Source organism: Rhinolophus sinicus, chromosome 1 (genome assembly GCF_057876585.1).
Source record: "Rhinolophus sinicus isolate RSI-liver-muscle chromosome 1, RSI-T2T, whole genome shotgun sequence".
NCBI classification, from domain to species: Eukaryota; Metazoa; Chordata; class Mammalia; order Chiroptera; family Rhinolophidae; genus Rhinolophus; species Rhinolophus sinicus.
Genome location: NC_142501.1, coordinates 131,651,200 through 131,670,512, shown reverse-complemented (window position 1 = coordinate 131,670,512; position 19,313 = coordinate 131,651,200).

Below are 19,313 nucleotides of genomic sequence, written 5' to 3'. Positions count from 1 at the left end.
TTTAGCATCTCTATTAACTACTCCGAGTTAGTCTAAAACTAGTACAAAATAGCTTTACAATTCACCAAATTTTAAATCTTGCATTTCGATTTAGGAGGAGAAACAGAGAAGGAAGAAAGAAATAAAATTATTACAGTTCTAAATCTCTAAAAATGTTCAACTCTAGTTTTTGTTTGATATATATATATATATATATATATATATATATATATATATATATATATATATATAAAACTTGGTTTTCATTTCATTCAAATTAGTGTAGGCACTGCAAATAAAATTTTAGAATGTAGACAGAAGGTCTGTGAAGCATAAATTATAGGTGTTTTCCCAACTGATTTGTGTAAAAGATTTGCTAGATCATAAAAGTTTAATTCACTAAAACTCAATTATTCTGAAAAATAAACTAACTTGGCTTAAAGAATCACATTTCACATTCATTCACTTATGAAATTTATACTGGGTGCCTAGGATATGCCAAGCGTTGTGCTTAGCACCACGGGAGATATGGAGATATACATATGTATGTCATAATCTCTGACATTAATAGATAGTATCTAGAAATTTTGTTGGAGTTACTTGAAAAAGAGAAGAAGAACAAAAAGATTCATCTATTATGCTGAAAATGTCAGGAAATCCAGTTTTTGTAAGCATGATATATGTTGAATTTCCTCTGCCCCACTTTGGTTGCTTGTATCTTATTTATAAGACAAATATTTGCCCAGTGTTTAAGCACTAGTGATGACACAATGATGAATAATCCATAATCCCTGCCCTCAAGAAGCTTAAAATCTTGTCATCATTTTAATAACTAGGTGGTTTTAAAGAAAAAGGGGATAACTTTATGTCTTCCCAAAGCAAAAATGGATAGCTCTGAAAAGAGGAATTAGGGACACAAAAGAACCAGGCAATATCTGGGTTGGATTTTGTAGAAAAGGGATGATGTTAAAAAAGATTAACAATTGACTTTTGAGAGACAATCTCAACATAGAAGAAAAGTAGACTACAGGGAGCCAATTCCAATTCATAGGCCAAAAATTGACTTTGGTTTGGACAGATGATCTAAACTGAGAGGACTCTGTAAGACTGGCCTCTTTATCTGTCCAAAGCTACATACTTGTCTATGCTCGGTGTCTTCATATTCTTATCAACAAAGGACTGGTACCCCTATCTGGCTATAATAAGTGGTGACTCCTATCCCCCAATAGAGGTTCAAAGGTGGAAGACTTAATCTCACATGCAAGAATATCAGGACACACACCCATCCTGAATCCCTACCCCTTCTCACCCCCCAACTTGAGCAGAGCTCAGCAGCTCTTGATCCCCTCTCAGCATTGAGAGGCAAAGCTATGCCACTGACAGAGCCACATCATCAACAGTAACAGCACAAAACCAATTTAGACCCTTAATGACTGTCATCCTGCACTTTTTCGCCATGCAAAATATGGATGGAATGACAAGCACATCAGAGATGACGTACTTTTTCCCCATGCAAAATATGGATGGAATGACAAGCACATCAGAGATGACGTAAGTGAGAAATTGAAATCATGAGCTTGGACTTTAAGACCATACCTTAGTGTAACATTTAAACTTTAACATTAAAGATTGTCTATCTATTCACTCTATAAAAATAGGACACAAGTATCCCTTTTTAAAATCTGGATCAAAAACTTTTTCATTAATTGGCAGATTAGAAATAAAATCTATGACAAAATGTTCTTCTGAAAACCCATGAGTCACTTAGAAAAGAATCTCATAGAACCATAGAAACTCAAGGTATGGATACCATCTTATTAACTTAGGAAGTAATATCCATATTAGATTATGAGACTTGCCTTGGAATTCTCTATTTGGGAGTTCCCACTTATGAGTGATTCTGTACTAGAAGCTAAGGGTTATCTGACTTCAAAATCCCCCCAATATCATCCGTGACAATATCTGCCTGTGTAAGCAGCTATGCTACTCACATTTCTTAAAGTAATTTGCAAATGGGATTTTATGCTTGCCTCCAAGAGACAGGTAAGAGGATTTTACAAAAAAGAAGAATTTGAACTAGGAAACATATGAGAAAATTTAGCTGTTAAAATCAGAAAAACTATTTATGGTGTGAGATGGGTACTAGACTTAGAGGGGTGATTACTTCGTAAGTTGTATAAATGTCTAATCATTATGCTGTACACATGAAACTAATAAAATACTGTATGTCATCTGTTACTGAAAAAACAAATTTTAATTAAAAAAAGAAATGATGGAAAAGAAGGTTTCTCTTTCCCTTCATTTTCCTCAAAAACTTAAACTTCTGGCACAACCTTTGTTGTTTTACTTCTCAAACCTACATTCTCTGTTCCCATTTTTTACCTTTTTTCTTAATGTCCTAGTCTCCTTATTTAAAGCCAAATGTGAAATTACCAAAAAAGTCATATCCCCAACAAGAAATGAAATCTGGAATGTACATACAAGAAAGCCTTACATTTTATAAATTATAAATCTGAGGCATAAGGAATTTAGTGCCTTTCTTGAAGACATAGAGTGAACCTATCAAAAAACCAGGGACTCAATTTCTAGGAAGATGGTAATCAAATAGACTGACTCTTGGGACAGAATAATAATGAGATAATGCTTATAATGCATTTAGCTCCAAACCTGGCATATAGTAAATACCTAATACAAAGCATCATCATAAGTTTCTGTCCTTAAAGATCCCAGACTGATAGGTGCTATGGAGAAAATAAGATAGAGGGCAGAGAGTGCTGAGTAAAGGAGAGATGTTAATTTCATAGAGAAAGATCCTCCGTCAATTCACAATAAGCCCACCTCCTGACCCTTGACACAGCCTTTCTTACCTTGGCTCTTTGCTGGAAGACTATTTGTTGCCTTTTATCTTTTGCTTCCTCTACTTCCCTGAATGCTAAACTTTCAATATCCATTAACATCAAAAATATCAGCTGCGTACTCAGTAAAGACAAGTGAATGACCTGGATACAAAAATCTCCTTGAGCAGACTACATAAAACTTAGCTTAATTTTTTTCAAATATAAAAAAAGAATGGAAGTGTACTCCTGACATCATCAAAATGGCGGCGTGAGGTGAGCCTCTGTAAAGCTCCCCTGGAATTTACAACTAATCAAACAACAATAACTACACAAAGGACTCCCTGCACAGCAGACAGGCAAGACGAAGAGGCCCACTACTGAATTCACCTAAAGGTGGGTGAATCACGCTAGCGAGGGAGGAGGGAAGGGAGAAGTGCGGAGACGGAGCCGTGGGGGCACAGGACACAGACCTAGCTCAGTGCTCCGAGCTCGCTGCATCCCAGAACTACCGCAGCTGCAGGAGAGGGAAGAATTCAGACTGTTAGGGCTCCGCTTATGGCCCACAGGGCTGAGGGGACAGCATATAACACAGCTGAATCCAACGCTCATGGCAGAGACCTCGGAGAAAAGACTGAAGGAAGAAGGCTGAAAACAGTGGTTTAAGGCCTCACTGCCAAGAAGAGAACAGAAGTCTTAGGCACTGAGACTACCTGCCCCCTCTCTACTCTCCCAGAGCTCACCCCACCCCCACCTGCCCAATGCTAGAAGCGGAACAGTAGCAGTGTCAGATCAAAAGAACAGAGTATTTGCTGTTCTGAGAACTGTAGACCACAGACACAGATTCGCAGCACAACTAGCTCCGGCAAAGGGGAGGGAGCTGTGGAAGCAGGACCGGCTGTGGTGGTGGTCACCGCCATTGCTCTGGACCACCTCTCTCAACTCACCCTGTCCCTGGCCCCACCTATCTGGGCGGATCACTGTAGGAGTAAACAGAACTGCTGAAACATATGGGCTCTGAATCTGGTGCAGGAAGAGCTTTGGAACTACAAAAGCTCTCCGAATACCCACACGGACACTGTGCCCTGTGACCCAGGTGAACTATTAACAGAGGAGAAGCCCATCTCCCAGGGAATCCCCCCATTGTGTGAGAAGCTGGAATAGTGCAGAGAAAACATAGCACTACCATGTGAGAGAGAAAAAAGGCTGCAGTCGGAGAGAAAATAAAACATTCTACCAACAAGTACTGGAAAACAAAAGAAAGACCTCTTCCTGTCAACCTGTTGCAGGAGCCACTCTTGTAGATGTCTAGGAAGAGGAATAATAAATCAGTAATTGCCATGAATAACCAAGGCAACAAGACAGCTCAGAAAGAAAGTGAAAAGTCTCCATAAAAGGAACTTAAAGATATGGAAATATGTGACTTAAATGACAGAGAATTCAAGATTGCAGTTCTGAGAAAACTCAACAAGATGCAAGAAAACACAGAAAGGCAGTTTAATGAACTCAGAAACACAATCAAAGAACAACATGAGCATTTTATGAAAGAGATGGAAATTGTAAAAAAGAACCTAATAGAATTTCTGGAGATTAAGAACTCAATAGAAGAAATTAAGAATGAAATAACCAGCTTAGGTAGTAGAGTTGACCAGATGGAGGAAAGAATCAGTGGCATCAAAGATAGAAACCTGGAAATTGCACAGATGGAAGAAGAAAGAGACTTGAGACTTAAAAGAAATGAAAGAACTCTACAAGAACTTTCTGACTCCATCAGAAAGAACAATATAAGAATAATGGGCATACCAGAAGGAGAAGAAAGAGAGAAGGGAACGGAGAATATATTCAAACAAATTGTTGATGAGAATTTGCCAAACTTGTGGACAGAACTGGATCCTCGAATCCAGGAAGCAAATAGAACACCTAGTTACCTCAATCCCAACAGGCCTTCTCCAAGGCACATTGTGTTGAAGCTGTCTAAAACCAATGACAAAGAGAATCCTCAAGGCAGCCAAGGAAAAGAAGATGGTAACCTACAAAGGAAAGCCCATTAGATTATCATCAGATTTTTCAGCAGAAACTCTACAAGCCAGGAGGGAGTGGAACCAAATATTCAAACTATTGAAAGAGAGAAATTATGAGCCAAGAATAATATATCCAGGAAAGATATCCTTTAGATATGAAAGAAGAATAAAGACCTTTCGAGACATAGAGGAGCTGAGGGAATTTTCTAATACATGACCTGCACTACAAGAAATACTAAAGGAGGCTATTCGACCACCATCAACAGGGACAAATTGTGGCAACCAAAACATAAAAAGGGGGAGATTAAAGGCCTGAACCAGAACATGGGAATGGAGAAAGTAAGCGTGCTGAAGAAAATGGAATACTCTAAATATCAAACTTTCTTTTACATAAATTTAAGGGCAACCACTCAAAAAAAATCCAGAACTGAAATATATACTGTAATAAAAAAAGAAACAGAGGGAACCATCATAGAATACCACTACACAGAAGTAATAGACAACAACAAAAAGGCAAAGAAACAATGGAGACACAGCTTTACCAGAAAACTAAAGATAGAATGACAGGAAATCCTCACATATCAATAATCACTCTAAATGTAAATGGACTGAACTCACCAACAAAAAGGCACAGAGTAGTAGATAGGCTCAAAAAACTCAACCCAACCATATGTTGTCTCCAAGAGACACATCTCAGCTACAAGGACAAGCATAGACTCAAAGTGAAAGGGTGGAAATTGACACTCCAAGCAAATGGTACCCAGAGAAAATCAGGTGTAGCCATAATGATATCAGATGAAACAGACTTCAGGGTGAAAAAGATAACAAGAGACAAAGATGGACATTTCATAATGGTAAAGGGGACTATACAACAAGAAGACATAACAGTCATCAATATTTATGCCCCCAATCAGGGAGCACCGAAATATACCAAGCAACTACTAAGAGAACTAAATGGAGAAATTGACCAAAACACAATTATACTAGGGGACTTAAATACATCATTGACAGCTATGGATAGATCATCCAAACAGAAAAAAAATAATGAACTAGCAGCCCTAAATGACACATTAGATGAAATGGACATAATTGACATATATAGAGCACTTCATCCTACAACATCAGACTATACATTCTTTTCTAGTGTACATAGAACGTTCTCAAGGATAGACCATACCTTGGGACATAAAATCAGACTCAGCAAATTTAAGAAGATTGAAATCATACCAAGCATATTGTCTGATCAGAAGACTTTGAAATTGGATATCAACTGCAAAAAGAAAGCAGGAAAAAACACAAATACATGGAGATTAAACAACATACTTTTAAAGAATGACTGGGTCAAAGAAGAAATTAGAGGAGAGATCAAAAGATACATAGAAACAAATGACAATGAAAATACATCCTACCAAAATTTTTGGGATGCAGCAAAAGCAGTTTTAAGAGGGAAATTTATGTCATTACAGGCCTATCTCAAGAAACAAGAAAAAGCCCAAATAAATAACCTCATGTTACACCTTAAAGAACTAGAAAAAGAAGAACAAGTGAAACCCAAGGTCAGCAGAAGAAAGGAAATAACAAAAATCAGAGCAGAACTAAATGAAATAGAGAACAAAAAGACAATAGAAAAAAATTAATGTGACAAAGAGTTGGTTCTTTGAAAAGATTAACAAAATTGTCAAACCCTTGGCTAGGCTCATTAAGATAAAAAAAGAGAAGACACTAATTAACAAAATCAGAAATGAAAAAGGGGAAGTTATCAAGGACACCACAGAAATACAAAGGATCATCCAAGAATACTATGAAGGACTATATGCCACAAAATTCAATAACCTAGAAGAAATGGACAAGTTCTTAGAAACATATAGCCTTCCAATGCTGAGCCATGAAGAACTGGAAAATCTAAAGAGACCAATCACCAGTAACGAAATTGAATCAGTCATCCAAAACCTTCCCAAAAGCAAAAGTCCGGGACCAGATGGCTTCACTAGTGAATTCTACCAAACCTTCAAAGAGGATCTAATACCTGTCCTACTCAAACTCTTCCAAAAAACTGAAGAAGACACAATACTCCCTAACTCATTTTATGAGGCCAACATTACCCTGATACCAAAACCTGGTAAGGACAGCACAAAAAAAGAAAACTATAGACCAATATCTCTGATGAATACAAATGCAAAAATCCTAAACAAAATTCTAGAAAATTGAATATAACAATGCATTAAAATGATTTTTCATCACGACCAAGTGGGGTTCATCCCCGGGGCACAAGGATGGCTCAACATCCGCAAATCCATCAATGTGATACATCACATAAACAAAATATAGGACAAAAATCATATGATTATATCAATTGATGCAGAAAAATCATTTGACAAGATGCAACATACATTTATGATTAAAACACTTAATAAAATAGGTATAGAAGGAAAATGCCTTAACATAATAAAGGCCATATATGAGAAGCCCTCAGCTAATCTCATAATTAATGGTGAAAAACTGAAGCCCTTTGCTCTGCATTCAGGAACACGACAGGTCTGTCCCCTATCACCTCTGTTTTTCAACATAGTGTTGGAAGTCCTTGCCAGAGCAATCAGGTAAGGGAAAGAAATAAAAGGCATCCAAATTGGGAATGAAGAAGTTAAATTATCACTCTTTGCAGATGACATGATGCTATATATAGAAAACCCTAAAGCTATTAGAAACAATCAACGAATACAGTAAAGTTGCTGGCTACAAAATCAACGTACAAAAGTCCATCACATTCCTATATATTAACAATGAAATCTCAGAAAGAGAAATACAAAAAACAATTCCTTTTGCAATTGCAGCAAAAAGAATAAAATACCTAGGAATAAACTTAACCAAGGATGTGAAGGACCTATATGCTGAAAACTGTAAGACATTTTTGAAAGAAATTGAAGAAGACACAAAGAAATGGAAAGACATTCCATGCTCATGGATTGGAAGAATCAACATAGTTAAAATGGCCATATTACCCAAAGCAATGTGCAGATTTAATGCAATCCCCATCAAAATCCCAATGGCATTTTTTAAAGAAATAGAACAAAAAATCATCATATTTCTTTGGAACCACAAAAGACCCCGAATAGCCAAAGCAATTTTAAGAAAAAAGAACAATACTGGAGGTATCACACTCCCCGACTTTAGCTTGTACTACAGGGCTACAATCATCAAAACAGCATGGTATTGGCAGAAAAACAGACACATAGACCAATGGAATAGAATTGGGAACACAGAAATAAAACCACATAAATATGGACAGATAATTTTTGACAAAGAAGCTAAAAACATACAATGGAGGAAAGACAGCCTCTTCAATAAATGGTGCTGGGAGACTTGTATAGCCACATGCAAAAGAATGAAACTGCACTGCTATCTGTCACCACGTACCAAAATTAATTCAAAATGGATCAAAGACTTAAGCATAAGACCTGACACAATAAACTGCATAGAAGAAAACATAGGTACTAAACTTATGGACCTTGGGTTCAAAGAGCATTTTATGAATTTGACTCCAAAGGCAATAGAAGTAAAAGCTAAAATAAACGAATGGGACTATATGAAACTTAAAAGCTTCTGCACAGCAAAAGAAACCATTGACAAAATAAAGAGGCAACCAACTGAATGGGAGAAGATTTTTGCAAACAGTGCCTCCAATAAGGGGCTAATATCCAAAATATACAAGGAACACATGCAACTCAACAACAAAAAAACAAACAACCCAATTGAAAAATGTGCAGAGGACCTGGAGAGACATTTCTCCAAAGAGGACATACAAATGGCAAATAAACATATGAAAAAATGCTCATCACTAATCACCAGAGAAATGCAAATAAACACCACAATGAGATATCACCTCACCCCAGTCAGAATGGCTATCATCAACAAGACAAATAGTAACAAGTGTTGGAGAGGCTATGGAGAAAAAGGAACCCTCATACACTGTTGGTGGGAATGCAGACTGGTGCAGCCGTTATGGAAGGCAGTGTGGAGGTTCCTCAAAAAATTACGAATAGAATTACCATATGACCCAGCAATCCCTAAAACTCTATTTTCAAGGAATCAACTGCTCCTTCGAACCCCTCCGCCAGTGCTGCATTGGCTTACTCTTATTTTCTCAAGTGTCCATCAAATGTGATTCTTCACACACCAAAAAGAAAACAGAATTATAGTCGAACATGCAAATATTTTTTAATTAAAAAGTTCTTACTAACAGAAACTCATAGACACAGACAATGGTTTGGTGGTTGCCAGAGGGTAAGAGGGGTGGGGGGTGGGGGGTGGGAGATGAGGGTAAGGGGGATCGAATATATGGTGATGGAAGGAGAACTGACTCTGGGTGATGAACACACAATGGGATTTATAGATGATGTAATACAGAATTGTACACCTGAAATCTATGTAATTTTACTAACAATTGTCACCCCAACAAATTTAATAAAATTAAAAAAAAAAAAAGTTCTTACTTAGAATATCTGCAGGAGTTGACATCTATCCATTAGTAAATGAGTTTCACTTCGTTACAAAATGAAAATGTTTTAGGGGCAGCTACCATCTTAAAAACCTTTTTAAAATAACAGTATACTTTTTTATACTCTCTCTTTCAAACTAGTCTTCTGTGAAAAGAGAAGATTCACAACACCTTTGGATTCTCTAGCAGGACAACAATGAGGGAAACAAACTTTTAAAAGCAATTTCAATACCATTCAGAAATGATCTCAGCAAACCCAAGATGGCAGCATGAAGTCCTGAGAAGATCTTTGCCCTGAGACACTGGGAGAAAAAAACACCCAAGTCAGGGTTTCTAGTACCAAATCTGTTCCAATTTCCCACATGATCTTTTAAAAATGAAACTCCTCCATTTTTCCAGGTCTTTTTTTCCTCATCTAGAAAATAATGGAGTTGTCAGCTGCCTCTAAATTCAGCTTTAGGATTTTGAGACTTAATATGGTAGGCTTCATTTCTTAAATATCTTCTCTACCTTGCTTCCTACCCCAATCCAACTAACGTTATCTACCACTCACCCCAGCGCTCGCACCAATAACAGAAGACATTGCCCATGTCTTTCTTTCTCTCACCACCCACACTGAATCCTTTCAAAGTGCCCTGAGTCCTAATTCCTAAACATGTCCTGAGTTTGGTCTTCCTCACTCTTCTAATTGTATTCCGAGCCACTTTTCTTTCTCCTCTCCTAACTTATTTTCCTGTTCCCACTTTTGCTCTTATAAGGTTTATACTCTACACAGCAGCCATCGTGATTTTTTTTAAAAACATAAATCACATCCTGTCCCTTCTCAGTATATAACCATGTACAGGTTTCCCTTCATCCTTAGAATACTTTTTGAAATCTACCATGGTCTACAAAGTCCTGTGTGGTCTGGTCCTAGTTCTCTCACCAACCCTGTCCCTTTGCTTGTGCCCTCCAGCCACACCAAGCCCTTTCTTGCTCCCACTCAAGGTCTTTGCACATGCTTCTCCTCTGGCTGGAACACCTGAACACTCTCTCCACTGAACCCACATGGGCCCCACCCTACTGCATGGGTCTCTATTCCAACGTCACGTCCATAAAGAGATTTGTCCTGATCTCTGTATCTGAAATAACTGCCCAGTTACTGCATATGGATCCTCTCCCGTGTGCTTTATTTTTCTTAGTACTTCTTATCACCAATGTGTTAGACTGTTTCCAAAATGGTGCACAATGAAGCACGGCTCCTATACTTGTGCCAATATGTAGTTCCCTCCCACATTGGCTCTGAGCCCATGGGACATGAGCAAATCTGATGCACTGGATAAACATTTGCTCTTTGGTGCTCATTCCCATGCAACCCTAAGACCCCTAGGGACAAAGGCCACAGACAGAGGGGCCCAGCCAGCCCTGCTCTGCCTGCTGAGCTTCTGGGTCACAGCAGCCACACGAGTGCGCCCAGATAAGGTCACCAGGAGAACCCACAGCTCACCCACAGAATTGTGGGAAGTAATAATCCATTGTTGTTTTAAGCCACTTGGCATGGGGTAGTTTTTATACAACAAAGTATAACCAGTAGAGCTCTGATGACATATAATTTTTCCTATTGTTACCTTCCCATTGGAATGTACACTCTATGTACACGAAGTGACTTGGTTTTTAATCACAGCTGTAATCCTCCACTTAGAGCAATGTGTTGAGTATATACTCAAGGGTGTTGACTATTTTCATAATAAATATTTGTCAAATGAATGAATATATGTACGACTGAACAACTTCATAGTTCACAGATAAATATGTGGCTTAGCCCAAGCAAACTTTCTGAGGACCATTGTGTATTTTTAAATACTCTGTCATAAAGAGAGGAATGAAGGTGGGATTTCAGTTTTGTTTTTTTTTTTTTCTCATAATTAACCATGTTTGAAAATGGAATTTTTCTTGAGATCATGTGGAACCTGGGATTTAACTACCCCAATTACATTTCTAGCTTTTGCACTATACTCAGCTGTCCTTCGGTGCTTCCTTCAGGGTGTTTGGTGGCAAATGTCAGGTTAACATACAACTATAGTAGGTGCTTTGCTAGAAGGCCCTTCACATTCCCCACAGTAGGTGATGGAGTGAGCTGTGATGGAGAAATGCTAGTGAGGATACAGGTGAGCCAGCCACAACAAGTGCAGGGCCTTCAGAACAGTCTTACAACATTTCAGTTCATTCACGCAGTCCATGTCCATGACGGACACCACCACTGTGATCATAGTCTTCCTGCTAAAATTGGAATTCCTTCAATCTTGTGACGTGTAGCTAAATGCTTGGCTCACTGCATAATTAATTTCTAAACATATCCATCGCTAAGCTTCCATATACAAGAAACAATACATCTTTTAAGTGACAGTTATTTTCTATAGGGTATGACAGTTATAAGCCTGCCATTCCTCCTGCCACACACTGGCAGCCACGGCCCCGACAAGTGAAGAAGGCTGTGTACATGTGAGAGTTCTAGTGATGAGGTAGGAACACAGACTGAGAAGCCACACCTACCAAGCTGCCCCTGCCCAGTGGGCTGGGAGACCAAGCCTGGGGTGAGCAACCAGAGAAACAGGCATCAAAGCTTTCAAGAGAGACTTCAGTTGAGCTTGGGAGTGAATTGAATCTGAGCAGACAGTAGACAGCAGATATCATTTGATTTCTATGGTCACTACCCTTAGGGACAGACTGGTGTCATGAAAGGCAGACCTATAACCTGGGGGGGCTGGCCTGCTCCGAAGCTGCTGTTGAACGAATCGTACTGGTAGTCTGAGCTGGAGCAAGATCATTCAGCTGTCTGGGTTGTAGACCTTTCTTTTCCTGCAAGGTGAGGAAATAGTACTAGATGAGCAATAAGGCCCTTTTGAGTTGGAATGTTATGGACCTAAATTTGTAATACCAGAATCATGTCATTCTACCCCACCTCAATAGGTGAACCCTGAAATCACGATTTTTACCAACTGCTAAGAACAAATTAGTAGTCCTATGAAACAAGTAGATTTTTATGAAACTGCCTCCTAGCTGTTGTTGAGTTTGTCTCTAAAGCAAACATCATGCATTGATTCATTCTGCATCCATGTACTGAACAAAACTGCATGTCAAGGTCTGTGAGCTCCAGGGCTGGGGAGGCACTGAAGAAAACCTGCAGAAGGCTGTGGCCATTAATAAAGTATCTTGGGTATCTGATGTTTTTAAAGGAGGGAGTTACCAGTTGGTGAGGTTCAGAGAAGAGGAAGAAGCAGGTGGCAAGGGAGGCCAGCAAGAAGGCTGCCACAATAGTATGAATGACAGATGAAGAGACCTTTCTTCATCTGCTCTGCAGACTCAGTGTTATAACAAAGAGATGCAAGAGTGCCACAGCTCACAGGAGGAATTGTTCCGGCCATGAGTCAGCACCAGCGCTAGTTCCCCAACTCAGCCATTCAGAGGCACAGGCTCTGCCATCTTCCACTCCACAGGGCCTGGCGGTGGTCAGCAGCATTCAGCCAGCAGAGGACGAAAGGGCATGGAGGACTATGACTGGCAGGGACATGTGCCATTTCTGCCCCCTTTCCATTAGCATAGCCAGGCATGCAGCCTGGGAAAACCGTAGACTCCTTGAAGTACCAGAGAAGACAAAGAGAATGGACTTTGGAGAACTGTTGAAAGTTTCTTCTACTAGACATAAGAGGAGAAAGCTACAAAGAGGATAAAGATGGGGGAATGGAATTAGGAGACTGTGGGGACAGAGTCCCAGAGAGCAGTTTCGAGGCTCTCGATCTCACGTGGAAAGGTGCTGGCTCGGGTAGTAGATGGCCATCAGCTGTGATCAGGTGGCCATCAGCTGTTACCGGTCAGCCATTAGCCACTAATATAACTGCTGTGGCTTCACAAGTGGGGTTGTTGGTTGGCAGAGAAGCACGTATTGCAGTTAGCAAGTGGGGTCGGTTGACAGCAGGTTGCAGATAGTGTGGCTCCTGCTTCCTGTGTCTCCAACCAAACCGCCAGCGAGAATATAGTGGTATGACTCCCCTATCTATGGCTCTGTTGGTGTTCTTTTTTGGCCTCACCATATCCTGCGTTCTTATGTGGGGAGCGGGAACAGAGACCCCGCCTGACACCCCACATGACAGAGACATTGCTGAGGTATAATCACAGAATGTGGAAACAGTGTGGAAGAAGGCTAAGAAATGAAAAGGAGAAGTTTAGTGATTACCCTGAGGTTTCCAGCTCAGAAAACTAAAATTAAAAATACAGCAAGTTCTCTATACCATCATCCAGTTCAACATCTTTTCATTATAACATTACGGGGTGCCAAAAGAGCTTAACTCATGTTTATAACAATTAGCCTATGGTAAACTTAGTTTCGTTATTCATCATTTCCCTTAAAGTTGCAGAACCTATCAAGGACTTTAACTGAGGACTTACTGTATTGGAAATAAGATATAATCATATAAGAGGTCAACTAAATGTTATCCATCAAAATTTCAAGTGGAACTTACCTCTCACACAAACATTCTACTCTAGAAACTTATTTATATTACTTATATATAAAGACATTAACTGCAGCATTTCTTGCATTTGTCAAAAAAGGAAATCTACCCAAATGTCCGTCAAGAGGGTGCACTATGATAAATTGTATCACCACGCAAGTGACAACCATTAAAACTTGCAAGATTGAGCTATATGTATTGATGTGAAAAGATATCTAGATTGTGCTTTCATACTCAAAAAGCAAGCTGAGGAATGATATATACAACTGTGTTTTGGAATAAAAAATATATGTATGCATGTTCTTTGAGGAAAAACTCTGAAAAAATATACCAAAAACCATGAAGTGACTATTTTGAGAGTTACATATTACATAAATTTCTTTTTACAGAGTATCTTCACTTGGGTAATCAGAAAAATATGAGATTTGGATATTTGGTTGATCGATCGATTTATTTATCTATTTTTTTAGAATCTATAAGGCTATCGCTGCTTAGGCTTAGGGGAAAGGGCAGGATGTCTGCTTGTGTGGATATGTGCATTATTTTTGTTGGTCCTCCAAAACACTTTGTAACATCAGCAATTTTCCCATTTTAGCAGAGAAAACAGTCTCATGGGCTTCCCCAAAATCACAAGCATCTGAAGGATTTTTACTAGGACTCATGGGAAAGATGGGGAGGCCCTCCTCTGCCATCCTTCTGCTCTGCACAAGCCCCCACGGGAAGATGTTGGTGGTGGCACAGTGGGACGAGACGGTGGGCAGAGTGGGCAGGGAGAGAAAGGCAGTGAACAGGGTAAAGAGGGCTGTGTCTTTTATCCAAAGAACATGTGGATGTCAGCTAAAACAACACGTCTATTTTCACTTTGCCTAGTTCCTCTTATTTCCTTTTCCTCTTCTTGTTCCTTCCTTCTCTTTTGATTCTCCCACTTCTTTTTTCTTCCTCTGCCTCCCAACAAAAGAAATGAGAAGATGACAGGGGAGGAGATGTAAAGATCAATAAACCTTCCAGTTGTTTTCTATGTTTCTTCAAATGTAGCCATAGGATTTTTAAATTTGATTTTTTTATTATTAATTTATGTTTGTTTCTAACCACAAGCCCCTCACGGGACTTGACATGTTTCTCAAAGACATGGGCAATACAGTTTTGAATATTTAGTATCCTGCCTCCTATAGGGATACAGTCATGCCCATAAAAACTCTATTACTTAGCTCTTGGTCACAGGCAACATTTGAGAAATAAATGGAAATTGTTGAGTTTTTAAAATTATATATTGATGCTACTCATTAACTTGTTTTCTCTTCTTTTTTACCAATCCAGTCATCTTTCTCAAAAGTGTGGAGTAAAATAAATAACAAGGGTGTAGGTTTTGTTTTAAATTTTTGTCTTGTTTTTAATGAATCATATAAGAATCTATATTAAAGGCTATAAAAGGTATTTTATATGTCATACATTTAATAAAGAATGAACCTAAAACATAAAATATCACATATATTTGTGTGAGCTCACAGAAGCCAGTTATTTCCGTGTAATAAAACATTTATAAGCTACATATGAAATCTGTTTTTTAGCTTTATAGTCAATATAGAGAGAAAGAGGGCGAGGAAGAAGGAGAGAGAGAGAGAGAGAGAGAGAGAGAGAGAGAGAGAGAGAGAGAGAGAGAGAGAGATTTGGCTTAGCAAATTTCACTAATTGCCACTATTATAACAACTTCATCTTTATTGCTTTACTTATAAAAATAAATTTAGGTATATATTTGTGTAAGAGGATGCTTTTGCATTTAATGTAACAATGAGTTTGTTACAAAGATAATCATTACAATGCAATTGGTGACACTTCATTTATAAATAAAGTTAGCAATAATTACTGAAAATTGTTTATTAGGTTCTTTTTTAATAAGTGAATATAATAAGCCTCAATGTGTGTAAGGATGTGTCTGCATCGTGTAGGTATACTAAGAGCATAAGAAAGCAGACTGCTTTAAAGTTATTGCAGTGTATTCAGATGAGAAAAAAAGAATTCAGAAGTGGAGAAAGAAAGAATACAGTATTTTAATTTGTAATAAAAATTCATGCAACATGTTTTCAAAAAAATATTTTTGTGTGTGAATATATTAAATGGCTATCATTTCTCTGACTCTTCTTCAGCTTTCTCTGCCCTCATGAAAATAAAATAAATTAGACTAGACCAAGTATTAATTGGTTGCCAAGATTCATTTTTCTAAAAATCATTTTGGAGTTGTAAACGTTCATAAAAAGACTAATTGCAAAGTGGTTTAAATTATTATTATGATGATTTAATTGTTCAAAACAATTTTCTCTTGAGAGCGTTTTTCCAAGTCATTTATTTCACTTTACCAAATGACCTTTTAAGAAGTTCTATAATCAGCCTACTTTGTCAAGCCAATATAGGATCTATGCAGATGTGCTAGAATTGTTAACTCTCCTCTCTCTCTCTCTCTCTCTCTCTCTCTCTCTCTCTCTCTCTCTCTCTCTCTCTTTACTTGTGAAAGCCATACATGTTATTATTAAAAAATAAAATAATTCAAACAAGATATACACCCATAAAGTTAAAAAAATTCTACCTTAATTCCATCAGGCTAGTTTAGCTTTATATGAAAATGAAAAAACTATTTTAAAATAGTATACTGAGTATTTAATATGAAAAAGAGTAGTATTCCATTGTGTATATGTACCACATCTTCTTTATCCAATCATCTATTGAAGGACACTTTGGTTGTTTCCATGTCTTGACCACTGTAAACAAAGCTGCAATGAACATCAGAGCACATATATCTTTATGGATAAATATTTTCCATAAAGATATATGTGCTCTGATGTTCATTGGATAAATAAAGATTTTTTGGGTATATATCCAGGAGAGGGATTGTTGGGACATATGGTAATTCTGTTCTTAATTTTAGCAGCTGCACCAAACTAAAAGTAACAAAGGAATAAGACAAATAAAGAAACAAAAAACTCATAGACACAGATAATAGTTTAGTAGTTACCAGAGGGTAAGGGGAGAGGGGGTGGTAAGTGAGGGTAAATGGGCTTAAATATATGGTGATGGAAGGAGACTTGACTCTGGGTGGTGAACACACAATGTGATATATAGCTGATGTATTATAGAATTGGACACTTCAACCCTATGTAATTTTACTAACCATTGTCACCCACAATAAACTTTTAATTAAAAAATAAGAAGAAGAATAACAATATGAAAAAGAATATGAAAGAATTTAAATATATTCTATGATGTTAATCTAAAATAATGTCTATAATATATAATATAATATATAATACAATATGTAATCTATAAATACATATATAAATATGTTTTCTTTTGCAAAAATCTTAATTTTCTTTTTTTTTCAATTAAAGTTTATTGGGGTGACAATTGTTAGTAAAGTTACGTAGATTTCAAGTGTACAATTCTGTAATACATCACCTATATATCATATTGTGTGTTCACCACCCAGAGTCAGTTCTCTTTCCGTTACCATATATTTGATCCCCTTTACCCTCATCTACCACCCCCCTACCCCCTTACCCTCTGGTAACCACTGAATTATTGTCTGTGTCTATGAAATATAAAACAGAAAAGGAACAAGACAAACAAATAAAGAAACAAGACAAACAAATCTTAATTTTCAATGAAGTATAACATTTTGTATTTAAAGTCTCCCTTATCTGGAATCTTTGAAAGCACTGTAAATTGTTCTTTTCCATGGGGTACAATCGAGTATTATTTCCTTTCTGTGCACTGACTGCCACCTCGGTGTTTCAATCATCAAAATATATACAGGAAAAAAAAATTAAATCCAGTGTATCCGTGTTTGCCTAATGTGAAAAGCTATATTATTTGCTGTGTGAGTCCCCAACACAAAGATGAGGATTGGAGACTCACAGTCTAGCTTGCAACCCCCTACTTTCTTTCCACATATTGAATATGAAGATGTGGATCATCTGACCTTCCAATTCTATAAAGAACCTGAAAAAAGTAATGAACGTTGCAAATGAGATGGGATTCATCTACAAATGATCAAACTCAACATTCTTGTGGCTGAAACGTGGGTGTATTTATAATATGATTTACTCTCAATAATAGTGTGAGATTATATAACATAAAACATGTAAAACACAGATTCATCAGGATTCTCTTTTAAATCAATTTTTTATCTTCATCTCTGGCCTTACAGTGTATAAGGAAGGAAAAGGTGGCTACCAGTTTCACTGGGGTACAAAAGGAGTCTTCTAATAAACAATGGAATTAAAAGCATCAGCAGGTATAGTAGGTTTTAAATACTCTTTAAAAGTATGTGGCCATGTCAGGAATATGGAAGAAAAATGGAGAGTAGAAACATTTGCAGATGAAAGGATTAATTGTGCATTGTGTCCCCCTAAAATTCATATGTTGAAACCCTAACCCCCCAATGTGACTATATTTGGAAATGGCCTTTATGGAGGTCATTAATGTGAAATGAGGTCAGAAGACTGGGGCCGTGAGCCAATACTGATAATGTCCTTACAAGAAGAGGAAAAGACGTCTACCAGAGATCTCTGTCTGCCAGTGCACAAAAGAAAGGCCATGTGAGGGCACAGCAAGAAGATGGCCTTCTGCCAGCCAAGGAGAGAGGCCTCACCAGAAACCCACTCTAACCACACCTTGATTTGGTACTTCCAGCCTCCTGAACTGTGAGAAAATAAATTCCTGTTATTTAAGCCAGCCAGCTTGTGGTATTCTGTTATGACAGCCCAAACAGACTAATACAGGGTTAAACTGCATTTCCACTTATATGTTGATGGAATGTGAATGAAATGGAAAAGATACACAACATAAGAGAGGAGCAATAATTAGTTGAACAAGGTCCCAGAAGAAATAAGAAGGGATGGAATCCAGAACATGGAACACAAATCAAATGGTTCCAGAATCTCCTTGAGACAACACAGATAACTTAATGAATCTTCTGACTTTTGGTAGGTACGGTATTTTTTTAAATGTTTCAAAGTTGTACCCTTTCCTCTTTGTTTGAGAAGAAGAAATGGCCGTTGTTCCAAAACTAAGCCTCTACTTGTGCTTGGGATTTGAAAACTTCCCACAAACTGAAGACCTCTTAGAGTTGTTCACTTCATTGCCTTCCTGGCCCTGCCTCTCCCTGCTCTCTCTCAATCAGCACTCAGACCCTGTGCCCTAGGCCCGAGTCTTCCAGCCTCTTGTGACTCATCAATGCTTTTCATAATAATCTTGCAAATTATCTCCCTTAAATTTTTTCCATGGTATAAAATGCAGTAATTTTAGGTTAAAACATTTTTTGCAAATTTTAGCTCAGTGTTTTATTAAAAATCATACTCTAAAATTCATTTAATATAATTTTCTATAATATTAATGCTATGCTATGTATAAAAAAATTCTAGGTTTTTCCTATTTATTATGTGACACATACTGTTTGATTTAATTATGTAAGAAAAAGGGATGGTTAGTAACAAATTTCAAA